Here is a 16,610-nt window from a genome sequence, read left to right on the forward strand (position 1 = left end):
ATTCAGATGGCCGGCGCTCAACAGGGGGCCAGACACCTGAATAGTGAGCGGCAGCGGCAACAATACATAGATTCATGCAATGCATGAATCTATGTATTGTTGAGTGACGGGTGCAGGAGAGAGGGGGAGGCGCTCCTCCGCTCACTATGGATGCACTGCCACTGGTATGGACTGAAAGCCAAAGGACATGTCTGTAGTAGCCCACATTGTACCAATGATATACTGATCAATGGTGCAACGCTTTCCAGGCTCCTGTAGAACAAATTGTAAATGTACAACCTGCCAAAAGGATTTGTATTTCTGTATATATAGTCCTGAGATTTAGATAGCCATGTCTTGAAGAGGAGAAGGCCTGATTTTTCTCTGCTGCAGTTCAGTAACACTTGTAGGTCTCCTCCCTGCCCATAGCCTGCCAGAACATGAGCTACCAATAGGGCAGAAGCAGCACATTTATAAATTCATTTCTTCCTCACTCTGCTGTCTTCTACTATCAGTATGTTCAAAAACCGATAACCTTAATATAGGTGATGTCTGAACAAATACTGCGCAGTCTGTGTGTGATTTGACACTGGCCAAATTCCAGCAGCAGAGAGTCACTATCTGGTTACACTCTAATGATGTGGGCATGTGATCGCCTATTTGTCTGATATTTAATATGAATTTGTATTTTGATCTATTGTAGATTATGATACTTTAATATTCCTTAAAGAAGAATGCCTTGCATTTGAAACGCGTCGGTTACCCACCTCTACTTGTCACCAGTTGATCTGGTGACGTGTATCTGATGACGGATAGTATCATTGCTATATCTAGAATTGAATCATTGTCCATGTTTTTAATATTTGCATATCATGACATTGTTCTAATTTTTTGTAATTGTATTATGTAATAAATATTTTTTCTATCATTTTTTGAGTTTATTTTGTTGCCTAAAAAATCCCGCCTTTAGAGGTTATTTCTATTTTTTTGCAGCCGAGATTTCTTCAACCAAGTAATATGGGCTGTCAATTAATAGCATTGGGGTGGACGTACAAATGCAAAGAAAATTTCAAGCAGCTAGATTTTTTTTTGCACTGACAAGCTGCATGAGGCAAGGTCAGAGCATCACTGGCGCTCCGGCCCTGCCCCTCCGTGCTGGCTGTGAAATAATAGGTATCGTTCTGCACAGCACAGCGCACAGCACAGTGCATCGCTGCCAACCTTTCTCCACTGTGTATCCATCACTCTCATAATGGGGCCCCCAATTTCGGAGCAGTGTGGGATCAAGGATCAGCTGATTTGGGCAAAATGCAGGGACCCCCCATCAGGCCCGGATTTCCCACAAGGCCACTGAGGCCAGGCCTTGGGGCGGCAGGGCGCCAAGGGACGGCAGTGGCATGGAGTCCCCCGACCTACAGTAACATACAGTTAAGGGCGGTAAGTTATGGGGGAATCCGCTCGCTCGTTAACAAGTGATTGCGGCGATGTTGCCGAAATCACTTGTAAAATGTGTGCTCTCGTCTGTCCTCCCCTCTCCCCCCACCCCACATATCTCTCTTTGCTGGCTCTGTCTTCGGGACTCCGTCCTCCCCCCGGCCACCGAGTCTGTCTCCTGTCACTGCTGCCGATGTACACAGAGAGAGGGGAGAGCTGTGCTCTTCCCATCTCAGCTGTGACAGGAGTTCTAGCACAGTGCTAGGACTCCTGTTTTGGAGGTGACAGGGTCAATAAAGAGAACATGTCACCTCCAATTGCTATCACACAGGGAATTGTTTTCTCCTGTGTGATAGCAAAAAAGTTAAGTGGAAGAAATTGATAAAAAATAAATAAATAATAAGAAATAATAATTAAATTAATAAAATAAAAATGTAAAGAATAAGAAAAATAAGGAAAATAATAAGAAAATTATACAAAAATGAATAAAAGTAAGCGACAAGCTACAAAAAAAAGTGATAAAGTAAAAAATAAATAAAAAATATTTGAACTAACCGTGCCGCCCATTCTCCGTTGATTTGGGGGGGGGGGTTCGGTTGGCGGGGGGGTGCCTTGCGGAACCTGGCCTTGGGGCGGCAGGGAGAGCAAATCCGGCCCTGCTCCCCATGCAATTGGGGCCCCTGGGCAGTGCCCAGGTATGCACCTCTCATAAAGACAGCCCTGTGCACCCCTACTGCCAACAGCCTGTAAAACGCTATGAGACGGCGTAGCTACCTGGAGGGGGGCTGGCTGGCACACTGAGTGGTACTAACATTTAGTGCAGTATGCACTCAAGGAAGAATACTCAGAACACAGACAGGATGGAAATATATCAGCTACAATCAATGACTTTAAGATTCAGGCTCCAGAGCTGTGATACTAATCCTGGCTTTGCTACCTAGAAATTCACTAAACTGAAATATGTATGATGATCAAAATTCTGACTTTCAGGCAAGGATGATAGTCAAAATAAAATTATCCTTTACCACAAGTCTACGAAAACAACCTGTCTTAATAGGTTCACTTAAAATAAGGAATATGCCTCTATTCACTATAGCTAAAAAAACGAAGCCAATATCATTAACAATGTGAATAGAAAGGTAAAAAAAACAAAAACAAACAGCATGTACAGTATGAGAAAGCATTTACAAGTTATTATTCCTGTTTGTTTAATAGTAACTACCTCTCATCAGCTGCCAAACAGAAACAAGGTTGAGCTTAATAAGCTTTTAGAACATTTTATTGTCTGATCTCCAGTTCCAGAGATACATTTAACAAGGAGAATAGAATGTAAATTAAATTGGCTAAATGCATAAAACCTTTTCTTTCTGTCCGTAGTCAACTAAATTAATGAACACATAAGCCAGAGGTGATTTATGTTGCCGCCGGAAAAATTCTAGGAAATACATTTTGAGACATACAGTGTGCTTGTGGGAAGTAGATTTTATCATTTATTTTTGTAATTTAATCAATAGCTTTAAAATGTTCTCTATTAATTCCATTGAGTGCAAAGTTTACGATTTTTTTTTAAATTTAAATGACCAGTCCTAGACCTAATGTACATACAGGCATACCCCGCTTTAAGTACACTCACTTTACATACACTCGCGAGTAAGGACATACCCACGAGTGTATGTAAAAGTACTGTACAGACATTTTGCAGCCGCAGTAGAAGGAGCTGAAGCTCCGAAAGCATAGCCCGCCTTGTTCCAGTGTGCACCTGATACCCCCACTACAGCCCCTGAGACCTCAACTACAGCTCCCAACACCCCCACTACAGCCCCTGACCCCCCACTACACCCTCGAAGTGAAAAAAAGTATTGTTTCACTTTAAGTACATTTTCGTTTTACATACATGCTCTGGCCCCACTGTGTACTTAAAAGTGGGGTATGCCTGTATTCAAAATAAAAGTACCTATTTATTTATGCATATGACAATTACCTAAATTTTAGAAAATCTGGCCAGACATGGCTCGGCTTTTTTTGTTCAGCCAGGCTGAATAAAATAACTGAGTTGATTTCTCCATGCAAAAAAAAGGTGGATGAGGAAATTCTCTCTACTGTGTCATTGTATTCTGACATCGGGATTCCCCCATCATCAAAATACACTTATCAGCTGTGCAGCCCATTGGCTGCATGCACTGTGTGAGCTGAAGCCAGCCAATTCATTAAAAGTCAATCAATAGATTGACTTCTCATAAAACAGGAACAGCCACACATGGATTGAAATTAGACTGGTTCCTGCTAAACCAACTACATTTCCATCCATTTAAGATATTTTTCAATTGCAGAATCACTGTGACAATGTTCTTCACCTTTAGCATCCACCTTTCTATTTGTTAACAGATCCTTGGTTCCCCAAGGAAGTTAAACACCAGATTATCTGGTGTAAACAAGAAGCTGTTACAACCTTAAGAGGAGCTTGGGATGTAAAAGTCAAGGGGAGTAGCCAAAGGTCATATCCATATCCAACAAGTATCAAAACCTGAGGGTGGACAGGAAAATAGTGGATAATGCAGCCAATGTCAAGGAAAGCAGTGTGCTAGTGAGGTCAAGTCAAGAAAGCGATTAGATCCAAGGAGTTTAGCAGTTAGGAATGGGCAAACAGTTCGGCCCGAGCATCAGTTCAGGCCGAACATTTGCCCTAAATATTTTTTGCTCGACCATGGCGAGTGGAACCTGTCCTGTTAAACCACTTCAAGGTATTGGCCGCTGTGTTGCAGCTCAGTTTCAGGGTCTTGGCAATCTTCTCATAGCCTAGGCCATCTTTAGGTAGAGCAGCAATTCTTTTTTTCAGATCCTCTGAGAGTTCTTTGCCATGAGGTGCCATGTTGAACTTCCAGTGACCAGTATAGAGAGTGAGAGTGATAACACCAAATTTAACATCCCCATTCACACCTGAGACCTTGTAACACTAATGAGTCCCATGACCGCAGGGAGAGAAAATGGGTAAGTGGGTCCAATTTAGACATTTTTACTTAGGGGTGTACTCACTTTTGTTGCCAGAGGTTTAGACATTAACGGTTGTGTGTTGAGTTATTTTGATGGTACAGCAATTTTACACTGTTATGCCGCTTACACACGACCGTTTTTCATGACGAGAAAAATGCAATTTTTTAAATTGGTCGTGAAAAAGGTTGTGTGTAGGCTCCAGAGCATTTTTTGCGACAAGAAAAATGAGCGTTAATTTATAACCTGCTTTATTTTTTCTTGTTGTTTTTCACGTCGTTGTTTTACTCGTCGTAAGAAACGGTCGTGTGTACGCTTTAAGGTCAGGAAAAAAAATATGCATGCTCAGAAGCAAGTTATGAGACGGGAGCGCTCGTTCTGGTAAAACTAGCGTTCATAATAGGGATAGCACATCCGTCATGCTGTAAATTATTGCATCGTTTGATGCAGTGCATTCTTTTCTTCTTTATAATGCTACAATAATCAATTTTTTTTGCTGCTGATATTCTCACAGAGTTATGACAAACGTGTTTCTTTATTATTTATCGTGATCTCATAAATTATCTTTAGTTTTTGTAAGCCAGATCTTCCTAAAAAATGTTTTATACATTTTTACAATCTTTTAATAAAGATCTTCTTTTTTGGTTATTAATTTTTTAATATTTTAGATAATATTTTAGACTGATTTCCATTTTTTTTTAGTGTGTCAAGTTACCACAACAACATTATTATTTAGTATTATTTACCCTCAAGGAAGTTAGTGTCCCTTGTTAATTTGAAAATATTTTATTTTAAATGTCCATGACCAGGCCCGGACTGGGACAAAAAATAGGCCCGGGCAATTTAGACTGAGCAGCCAATTTTTAAGCAACCGCCCATTCGCAAAGGCGATTGGTGACGGGATAATCAGGGCGTCAGTCCTCCGCACTGTAATGTAATGGGGGCACTGTGATATAAAGGAGACTGCACTGTAAATGAAGCTGTAAGGATTACAGTCCCCCTTTACAGTGCAGTTCCCTTTTCATTACAGTGCCCCTACCAATCACAGCTCCCCATTACAGTGCCCCTTGCAGTCATGCCCCCTCTTTTTTCTCCGTAATCACAGTGGCCCCTTTTACTCTATGCCTCCCCTGCACAGTCCTACCTTTGGCAGGGCAAATGCAGGATTCAGCCTGTGTGTCCTCTACTGTCTCTCCCACCCTTCCAACAATGTCATCCTGTCAGCAGAGTAGGGGGCGGGAGGAGCTGTAGATCAGGATCATATTAACAAATGTGTGATTACCTGCTTGTTGATAGGAAAGAACTGCCGCTTTATTGAACCTGTATTAGCATTGATTAGGTCCTTCTGCACCCTGGCTTTGTTCTCTTCTTTTTTCACCTGTAATATTTTAGGTTTTCCCATTTTTCTTTTTTTCCTCTTTACGGTTTCTTACTCTTCGTGTTCTTTCATTTTTATCCTTTATTATTATTTTTTATTTCTCCTTTTTTTCCCCTTTTCTATTTATTATTATTTATTTTTATATTTAATTATTTTTATATTTATTTTTTCACACTTTATTTTTATTTTATATTACTTAGGTAATTTTCTTTACTTGTTTTTTTTTTTAAAGTTTATTTTCATACATTTTTCTCAGTTGTACCTTATCCTCTTAATTTTTCTTCTTTTCCCACTAATTTCTTCCTTTTTTCCTATTCTCATTTCTCTATCATCTCAGATGCAAAACCATAATTTTGAAGGCGGTCAACATGGGCTTGATGGGGAAGCTCACTGATTACACAGACCTTGTGGGGGGTCCTCCTCCTGTTCCTGCTCCTGCTCCGGTGTGCCCTATGGCCAGTCTGGGCCTGTCCCTGACTACTAGCAAACTCTCTATTTTGAATAAAAACACGTGGTAAATTTTTGGACAGGAAAACAGTGGATAATGCAGCCAATGTCAAGGAAAGCAGTGTGCTAGTGAGGTCAAGTCAAGAAAGCGATTAGATCCAAGGTGTTTAGCAGTTAGGGATGGGCAAACGGTTTCACTCGTATTTTTTCTCTTATTTTCCTCTCCTTTTCTGTTTTCCTTATTTTTCTCTTTGTATAGCCCCCTTTTTTTTCTATCTGTTCTTCCCTCTTTTCCCTCTTCTTCCCCCTTTCTTATCTCTTTTTTGCCGCCATTCATCCTTATCGATTTACACTTTCCTGTGTCCTCCTCCATTACCCCCTTTCTCGTTTCCCGGTTTTGCTTCTGTGTCTCCTTTACTTGTCTCCCAATCTGATGGCTTCACTTCACAAGTGTCCTCCTCCCTCCTGTTGGTTTTTGAATGGACGTAATCTGCCTGGGTGGGCGGGGTCTCCAGACGTCATACGTTTCCGTGTCATCAGCGGCCCCAGCCCTGGCAGCGTCCGCGTTTGCCTAGCTACTGCAGGCAGCAGAGCGTGTGCAGGCACAGCAATAGCTGTTTTGATTGGATCCGACCTGCTTCCTAGCAACCACGGATCTCTGCACTCATGCTGTTCAGTGTCTCTGGCTTCTCCCAGCCCTGCTCTGCTGATAGATGACATTGTCGGCAGGGCAGGAGAGCCTGGAGAGGAGACACAGGCACGGCCACATAGAGGGAGGTAAGCGGTGACCGCAACCTGTGTTAACCCTCTCCAGGCCGCGGTCCCCGCTTACCTCCCGCTGTGCGGCCCGGTCATAAACAAGTATCGGACTGCGGCCCAGAGATTGATCCCGGCGGCCCAGCCCACCGGGCAAATGCCCAGTGTGCCCTATGGCCAGTCCGGGCCTGTCCCTGACTACTAGCAAACTCTCTATTTTGAATAAAAACATGTGGTCAATTTTTGACTGCAAACCAAAAATCAATTTATTCTGGCTCCAAAGAAATTAAAGGTGAAGGCAAACCAAAAACTTAGGTAATAAAAACAAAGAAGCCAGGAAGGCAGCACCGGAGACCCTGCTTGAATTTTCGCAGACACAGATCCCCACAGCAAACAAACAAGGATGTGTATAACAAAATTGGGACCATGGGAAGCACATATCATAGCATTATTTTCTTGTCTTCTTTGTAGCCTTCCCTGCAGCCTTTGATAACCGTGTCTTCGGAGGCTGTGTCCCTGGAGGAGAGCTTGGGGCAGAAGCAGGAGCAGGAACAGGAGCAGGAGCAGGAACAGGAGGAGCGACCCCCCACAAGGTCTGTGTAATCAGTGAGCTTCCCCATCAAGCCCATGTTGACCGCCTTCAAAATTATGGTTTCGCATCTGAGACGCTGGACCATGTCCATTGTGGAAAGTTTGTCACCAATAAGGGCAGCAAATTCCTCTGCAACACAATGTCCATTATTCCATGCAGTGTGTGCTCCAACAGGTGGACAAGAGGGACAGTGTCACTGATGCATGCACTGTCATTGCTCACCATCCTTGTGGCCTCCTCAAATGGTGACAGGACAGTGCATGCATCCCTGATCATGGCCCACTGGCATGGGGGAAAAAACAAGCTCCCCTGACCCTGTCCTGGTGCCATATTGACACAGATACTCATTGATGGCCCTCTGCTGCATGTGCAGCTGCTGCAGCATGGCCAACGTAGAGTTCCACCTGGTGGGCATGCCACAGATTAGGCGGTTCTTGGGCAGGTTGTATTCCTTTTGGAGGTCAGCCAGCCAAGCACTGACATTATATGACCGGTGGAAATGCAAACAGAGTTTCCTGGCCTGCCTCAGGACCTCCTGTAAGCCTGGGTACCTGCCCAAAAACCACTTATTTAAGCGCAGTGGTGGTGGGGGCCAGGTGTATGCCCCTGTTGAAGTATTTTCGGACGAAACTGGTCGGGCACATAAACTGGTCCACACCACTTCTATACTGTGTAATCTGTGTATGAATTGATGACATTTGCCTTTTTTTTGGATGTGGTGTTTGAGATGAGATTTTTCAATTTTATTATTTGTAATTTTTGATTTAGTGTCTGGACTTTTGCATTTTATGAATTCAATTTTAAGCTTTTTTACACTATGAGGAGTTGTTCTTGTTTTACCTATTTTTCCCTCATGCTTGGAGCCCATCGGGTCCATTACTAGCTGATTTTGCTTTCCCCACTGTCCTCACCTGGAATTGGAGCAGAATGAGTCACCTGGAAGTTGATTAATACAGCTTTCTGTCGAGGAGATCACCAGTCCAGTAGAAGTGGGGAGCGTTACAACAGCAGTGACCAGATCGGGCAATCGGCCTTCCACTCATGTACGACCCACCGCCGTACAGTGTAGTTTGGGTCCACCCTATTCGGTAAGGGTATTCCATCTAATTGTTTGTCTTTGGAGGGATCACGTTACCTTGAAGGGAAACCTCCATGTTGATTCTACAAAGATTACCCCACCATTTGGATTTTTTTCACCTTCATGGACACTTATATATATGTCATGTACAGTATATTAAGTTGTAAATCACATATTCACTTTGATACGGTTGAATTTGTTTCACTTCACTTTATTATATACAACTCTTTTTACAGAAGTTCCTGTTATAGGCGCTGCACTTTTGTTTACCTAGATGGTTACAATTATCCTTTTGTTGTGTTGGCTGCCCACTAGAGATATTTTAGAGAAGCGCAGTATTTACTTTTATATAAAAAACATGTATCTCCTAGACTCTTATCATAATAACCATATATATTTTAAATCTTCCCCAAAGAGGAGGCAAGAGGCAACATGGGAGGTGGATACATCTAAATATCAAATATTCCAACCGGCTTCCACTGGTTTCTCTACTTAATCTTTAGAAATTCTATATAAAGCCCTGAAGAACAGACAGTCTACATGCTTTACTGCAGACAGGTATTGGAAATTTATTATACAGAGAAAAGACATAGGGCCAGATCCACAATAAGTTACGCTGGCGTATCTATTTATATGCTGCGTAACTTCTAGGTTGCTCCGGCGTATCTTTGTTTTGTATCCACAAAACAAGATACGCCTGAAGTTGGGCTAGATCCGACTGGTGTACGTCTTAGTATGCCGTTGGATCTAAGGTGCATATTTACGCTGGCCGCTAGGTGGCGCTTCCATTTATTTATGTGTATGCAAATTAGCTAAATACGCCAATCCACAAACGTACGTCCGGCCGGCGCATTTTTTACGTAGTTTTCGTAAGGCTTTTTTCGGCGTAACATTACCCCTGCTATATGAGGCGTACTCAATGTTAAGTATGGACGTCGGGCCAGCGTCGAATTTTACGTTGTTTACGTCGTTTGCGTAAAACATTCGCGAATAGGGCTTTGCGTAGAATTACGTTCACGTCGAAAGCATTGGCTTGTTGCGGGTTAATTTGGAGCATGCGCACTGGGATACCCCCACGGACGGCGCATGCGCCGTTAAAAAAACGTCATTTACGTTGGGTCAAGACGTATTAACATAAAACACGCCCACATCTTATCCATTTGAATTGCGTGCCCTTACGCCGACACAGTTACACTACGCCGCCGTAACTTACGGCGCAAATTCTATGTGGATGCGGAAAATACGTTGTAAGTTACGGCGGCGTAGTGTATCTGAGATACACTACGCCGGACTGAAACATGCGCTGCGCTACGTGGATCTGGTCCAAAGCGTTTACCATTGATGCAGCTACAAACTTATAAATACTGCCATCTACTGGTCAAAGAATATATCACTACTAAATACTTATATTGATGTAGTTGTTGCAGAAAATACAAATTGACATTGTATTCCAATGCCCCCCCCCCCCCCCAATAACTATTCCTTAATAATCCCATTTTGGATTTCAGTTCTGTAAATCTGTTTCTTGCAAATGGTTTTGTCGAAACATCTGCAATCTACATCAGAAGCTCGGATCCACTTTTTTGTCTTGAATCTCATCCAATGAATCTGACTCTGGTTTTATTGCTACACGAGCAGCATAGGACAGACATTGACTGGGATGCCTTTATTGCTTCTGGTGGATTCCCAGATTTAAGCCTCTTGTGGCCTGGTTTCTTCTTTTGCAGCATTTGAGTTGTCTGAAATTTTTATGTATGTGCCACTTTTTTGTCTACCTTTATGTGACAATGATGTGGAATTTCTCTAAAAAAAATTTTAAATCTCTTTATTATTTTTTCTCATATTCAAACATACAAGTATACATTTCACATTTCATATTTCCATTAAAATCACATAAATACCCACATTCCCTTACATGCTTCACATTTATGTCTTCTTCCGTTTACCTCCTTTTTTTCCCTTTCTTCCATTGGTGTAGTTCCATCCCACTTCCCTATCCCCTACCCTGAGGCTGTTGTCACGTTTTCTATCCAATTTGCCCATATTTTCTTATATTTCTCCCCATTTCCTCTATTATAATATGTCTCTTTATACAATGGCAGATTACTATTTATCAGATTCTTCCATTGCGCCACCGAGGGGGCTTCCACTTTCTTCCAATTTAACACTATTACCTTTCTTGGGAATTTCTCTCAGTTTGAAGTGTTTGTGTTAGTTCATAAAATTTTGAACACACTGAAGTTTCAGCGACAATTACACTTCTACTGATTGTTACCTTGTTTGTGTCTTAGTGTAGAATTCTTTCAAACATTTTTATAGTTCAATTATTCTTTATTGTATTGACATTCAAAAGGGAATACAAAGTACATATCATGTCAGACAGTATATATTGATAGACATAATACAGGTTGTATAACATGTCAAGAGACAATGCAGATGAGAAAATGTTTAGAGGCTGCCTGATTTTACCAGTTACATGAGGAACATAAGGGAACATACATGAGAGGATAAGAATATTAGGTTACAGTGAATTAAAATTAAAGACAATGTCAGAATACCATATAACATATATCCTTGAACTGTAGAAGAGCATATATATGTATCAAGGGTCAAAACCGTCATCAATATAAAACAGTCATACAGTACAGCATGTTTGAGCCATAAGCTCCATTTCAAACAAAATTTAAATGTAGCCGTTTTTAAATGCAAATATTTAAATTTAGTTTTGCTGCTATAATGCCGCGTACACACGATCATTTTTCGGGTTGTAAAAACAAAGTTTTTAAGGCTCTAGAAAAAACAACGTTTTTTTCAACTTGATCATTAAAACGGCGTTGCCTATACACGATCGTGAAAAAAAATGCCCTAGCAAAGCACAGTGACGTACAACACGTACAACGGCACTATAAAGGGGAAGTTCCATTTGGATGGCGCCCCCCTTGGGGCTGCTTTAGCCTGATTTTGTGTTAGTAAAAGAGGATTTGCGCTTTTCTGTCTGTTACAGCGTGATGAATGTGCTATCTCCATTACGAACGGTAGTCTTACCAGAATGAGCGCTCCCGTCTCATAACTTGCTTCTGAGAATGCACTGATTTTTCACGTCGTTAAAGCCCACACATGACCATTTTTTACAACCCGAAAAACGACAACGTTAAAAACGTTGTGAAACAATAGAGCATGTTTGAATTTTTTTCTGCTCGTTTTTCAGAACCCGAAAAATGCTCTGAAGCCCACACACGATCGTTTTTAATGACATTAAAATAAAACGTAATTTTTTACAATCCGAAAAATGATCGTGTGTACGCGGCATTAGTATTACAAAAATGGTTAACATTCAAGGCATTTCTATTCCACAGTTCATATGGAATTTTCTCAGTTGATTTGAAGCAGTCTAAATTGTCTCCACCAAGTATGTCAGCATATTTGCATCAAACAGCATTGTTCTTCCACTCTAACATAAGGTAAGGTTCATTCTTTCTGCAACCCTGTTTTGTTCTGGGTTGTATGGTACAGTAGTGTGTTATCACCTGTATTCAGTTCCATTGTCTATGCACAATACACTCAGCTTTTTTGTCCACATGTATTGCTTACTTGTACCAAATACTGTTCAAGTTTATCTGGTGCTTTACTTTTGTTGTGTAACAAATGGGGGGTTTATTTATCAAAGGAAAATCCACTTAGCACTACAAGTGCACTGCAAGTGCACTTGGAAGTGCAGTCGCTGTAGATCTGATATCTTCCCCTCAGGCCGCGTACACACGGTCGGTCCAAACCGAAGAAAACGGCCTGAAGTCCAGTTTCATCGGTCCAAACTGACCGTGTGTACGGCCCATCGGTCCGTTGTCCTTCGGTCAAAAATTTTAGAACTTGCTTTAAAATCAAACCGCTGCCCGATAGGTCCAAACCGATGGTTAGTACACAAAAGCATCGGTTCAAAACCCGCGCATGCTCAGAATCAAGTCGACGCATGCTTGGAAGCATTGAACTTCATTTTTTTCAGCACGTCGTATGTTTTACATCACCGCGTCAATCGGTTATTGAACTGATGGTGTGTACGCACATCAGACCATCAGGCCACTTCAGCGGTGAACCGATGAAAACGGACCGTTGGACCATTCTCATCGGTTTGGATCGACCCTGTGTACGCGGCCTCAGAGCTAAAGCAACTGCACTTCCAAGTGCACTTGCAGTGCACTTGTAGCACACAGGGATTAGCTTTATGTTCGCGTCGAACATGAGTTCGACTCGAACATTGGCTTTTGCCCTTTCGCCGAACAACGAACCATTTGGGGTGTTCGTGGCAAATTCGAAAAGCCGTGGAACACCCATTAAAAGTCTATGGGAGAAATCAAAAGTGCTAATTTTAAAGGTTAGAATGAAAGTTATTGTCATAAAAAGTGTTTCTGGGGACCTGGGTCCTGCCCAAGGGGACATGTATCAAAATGTTTTTTTTAACCACTTAACCCCCGGACCATATTGCTGGTCAAAGACCAGAGCACTTTTTGAGATTCGGCACTGCATCGCTTTAACTGACAATTGCGCGGTCGTGCGACGTGGCTCCCAAACAAAATTGCCGTCCTTTTCTTCCCACAAATAGAGCTTTTATTTGGTGGTATTTGATCACCTCTGCGGTTTTTAGTTTTTGCGCTATAAACAAAAATAGAGCGACAATTTTTAAAAAAATGAATATTTTTAACTTTTTGCTATAATAAATATCCCCCAAAAATATATAAAAAAAATGTTTTCCTCAGTTTAGGCCGATACGTATTCTTCTACATATTTTTTGTAAAACAAAATCACAATAAACGTTTATTGATTGGTTTGCGCAAACGTTATAGCGTTTACAAAATAGGGGGTAGTTTTATGGCATTTTTATTAATATATTTTTTTACTAGTAATGGCGGCGATTAGCGATTTTTTTTCGCTACTGCGACATTATGGTGGACACTTCGGACACTTTTGACACATTTTTGAGACCATTGGCATTTTTATAGCGATCAGTGCTATAAAAATGCATTGATTACTATAAAAATGCCACTGGCAGGGAAGGGGTTAACACTAGGGGGCGGGGAAGGGGTTAAGTATGTTCCCTTGGTGTGTTCTAACTGTGGGGGGGTGGACTGAAATGGGGAAATGACTGAGCGCTGTTCATACATTGTATGAACAGACGGTCAGGCATTTCTCCCCTGACAGGACCGGGAGCTGTGTGTTTACACAAACAGCTTCCGGTCCTCGCTCTGTAACGAGCGATCGCGGGTGCCCAGCGGTGATCGCACCCGCCGGGCACGCACGTCGGGATCAGGGACGAGCGGGGGGCGCTCGCCCCTAGTGTCCGCTTCGCAAGGTGACGTAGAGCTACGTGCTCTCGCGCAGGGGAGCCGACCTGCCTCCGTATAACTGTGGCAGCTAGTCGGCAAGTAGTTAGACGGACATTTTTTTGGGAGCAGTGATTTTAACCACTTGCCGCCCGCCAATGACAGATTGACGTCGGCAAAGTGGTTGTAGAATCCTGACCGGACGTCATATGACGTCCTCAGGATTCTGAGCCGCTGCGCGCCCCCGGGGGCGCGCATCGCGGCGATCGTTGTTGTGGGGTGTCAGTCTGACACCCCGCAACACCGATCTCGGTAAAGAGTCTCTCACGGAGACTCTTTACCACGTGATCAGCCGTGTCCAACCACGGCTGATCACGGTGTAAACAGGAAGAGCCGTCGATGGCTCTTCCTCACTCGCGTCTGACAGACGCGAGTAGAGGAGAGCCGATCGGCGGCTCTCCTGACAGGGGGGGTTCGCGCTGATTGTTTATCAGCGCAGCCCCCCCTCGGATCGCCACATGGACCACCAGGGATGCCCACCAGGGAAGGGCAAAACAAACAAAAAACCGAAAAAAAAAAAGTCCAAAAAAAAAAAGTCTTTAAAAAAAAAAAAAGTCTGAAAAAAAAAAAGATGCAAAAAAAAAAAGATGCCAATCAGTGCCCACAAATGGGCACTGACTGGCAACAAGTAAATCAGTGCCGCCCACAGTGTCCATCAGTGCCGCCTCACAGTGTCCATCAGTGCCGCCCCACAGTGTCCATCAGTGTCACCCCACAGTGCCCATCTGTGCCACCCCACAGTGCCCATCTGTGCCACCCCACAGTGCACATCTGTGCCGCCCATGAGTGCCCATCTGTGCCGCCTATGAGTGCCCAGTGCCGCCCATGAGTGCCCATCAGTGCCGCCCATGAGTGCCCATCAGTGCCGCCCATGAGTGCCCATCAGTGCCGCCTATGTGTGCCCATGAGTGCCACCTATGTGTGCCCATCAGTGCCGCATACCAGCGCCGCCAATCAGTGCCACCTCATCTGTGCCCGTCAGTACTACCTCGTCGATGTCCATCAGTGCCATCTCATCTGTGCCCATCAGTGCCACCATATCAGTGCCCGTAATTGAAAGAGAAAACTTACTTATTTACAAAAAAATTACAGAAAAAAATAAAAACGTAATTTTTTTCAAAATTTTCGGTCTTTTTTTAGTTGTTGCGCAAAAAAAAAAAAATCGCAGAGGTGATCAAATACCACCAAAAGAAAGCTCTATTTGTGGGTAAAAAAGGACGCCAATTTTGTTTGGGTACAGTGTAGCATGACCGCGCAATTGCCATTCAAAGTGCGACAGTGCTGAAAGCTGAAAATTGGCTTGGGCGGGAAGGTACGTAAGTGCCCTGTATGGAAGTGGTTAATAATGTTTAATGTGAAACAATACAAGTGAAATATTCCTTTAAATTTCTTACCTGGGGGGTGTCTATAGTATGCCTGTAAAGTAGCACATGTTTCCCGTGCTTAGAAAAGCCCCTGCACGAAATGACATTTCTAAAGGAAACAAAGTCATTTAAACTACTCGCAGCAATTGTCAGGTCCCGGCAATACAGATAAAAGTCATTGAAAAAACCAGGTCTGGTCTGGTATGGGTATTAAGGGAAACCCTGCTCCATTAAAAAAAAATGGCGTGGGGTTCCCCCCAAAAATTCGTACCAGACCCTTATCCGAGCATGCAACCTGGCAGGCCACAGGAAAAAAGGGGGGATGCTTTTAATTCTGCTCATTGCTGTAAGTGCAATACCATTTTACAATTAAGGTGTAGTTGGTTTTATGATATAGCAAGTTTTTCTTTTTAGGTATCCTGGCACATTGTCCACTGAATGCTGAGATGACTCCTTGGTTCCTGTGAGTATAAGATGTCTGGTTGGCTTCTTCCCACATGGAGTGAGAACTGTCCATGAGTTGATTTCAGAGTTCCCTTCAAGATAAAGGCCTTGCTGGGCTTGCCATCTGGTAAGCATGTCTTCTTTGTGGTGGAGGTGCACTTTTTTGTCATGGTGTGATAATATTCATTTAATTGTCGCAATAAACACTTACGCCTCGTACACATGGCTGGACTTTCTAAGAAAAAAAGTCAGATGGGCTTTTTTTCTGGGAAATTCCGGCCGTATGTAGCCTGACTTTTTTTTTGGAAGTCCGATGGACCTTATATAGCGAACCTGTTCTCTTTCTTTCCTTCGGACTTTCGACGGTCTCACGACGGACTTTTGCACGGTCTAAAGTCCCCCCGTGTGTACGAGGCATTAAAAGAACACTTATTTATATGATTTTTTGGTCAATGGATTCGATGATCTATATGGACTATTAATTCAGCTGGGGGCGTGGTGACGTCAGATAGCAACACTATCTGATGTCACCATGCCCCCAGCTGACTGGCTTGAGCCGTGGCTGGATGACAGCAGTGTCTTTTTAAACTGTTTTACTATATGAAAAGTTTGTTTGGATGTCAGTACCCTGAAATATCAAAATAAAGGGACGTTTTATTTTTGATATACTGCACCAAGAAGCTTTTTATTTCTTCCCCCTACCATACCCTTCTACAATACGTCCTGTGCCAGGAGTGATTTCCATACGTCGGGAGTAATCCTGTCTGTGGTACGA

This window comes from Rana temporaria, chromosome 8 (genome assembly GCF_905171775.1).
Source record: "Rana temporaria chromosome 8, aRanTem1.1, whole genome shotgun sequence".
Lineage (NCBI taxonomy): Eukaryota > Metazoa > Chordata > Amphibia > Anura > Ranidae > Rana > Rana temporaria.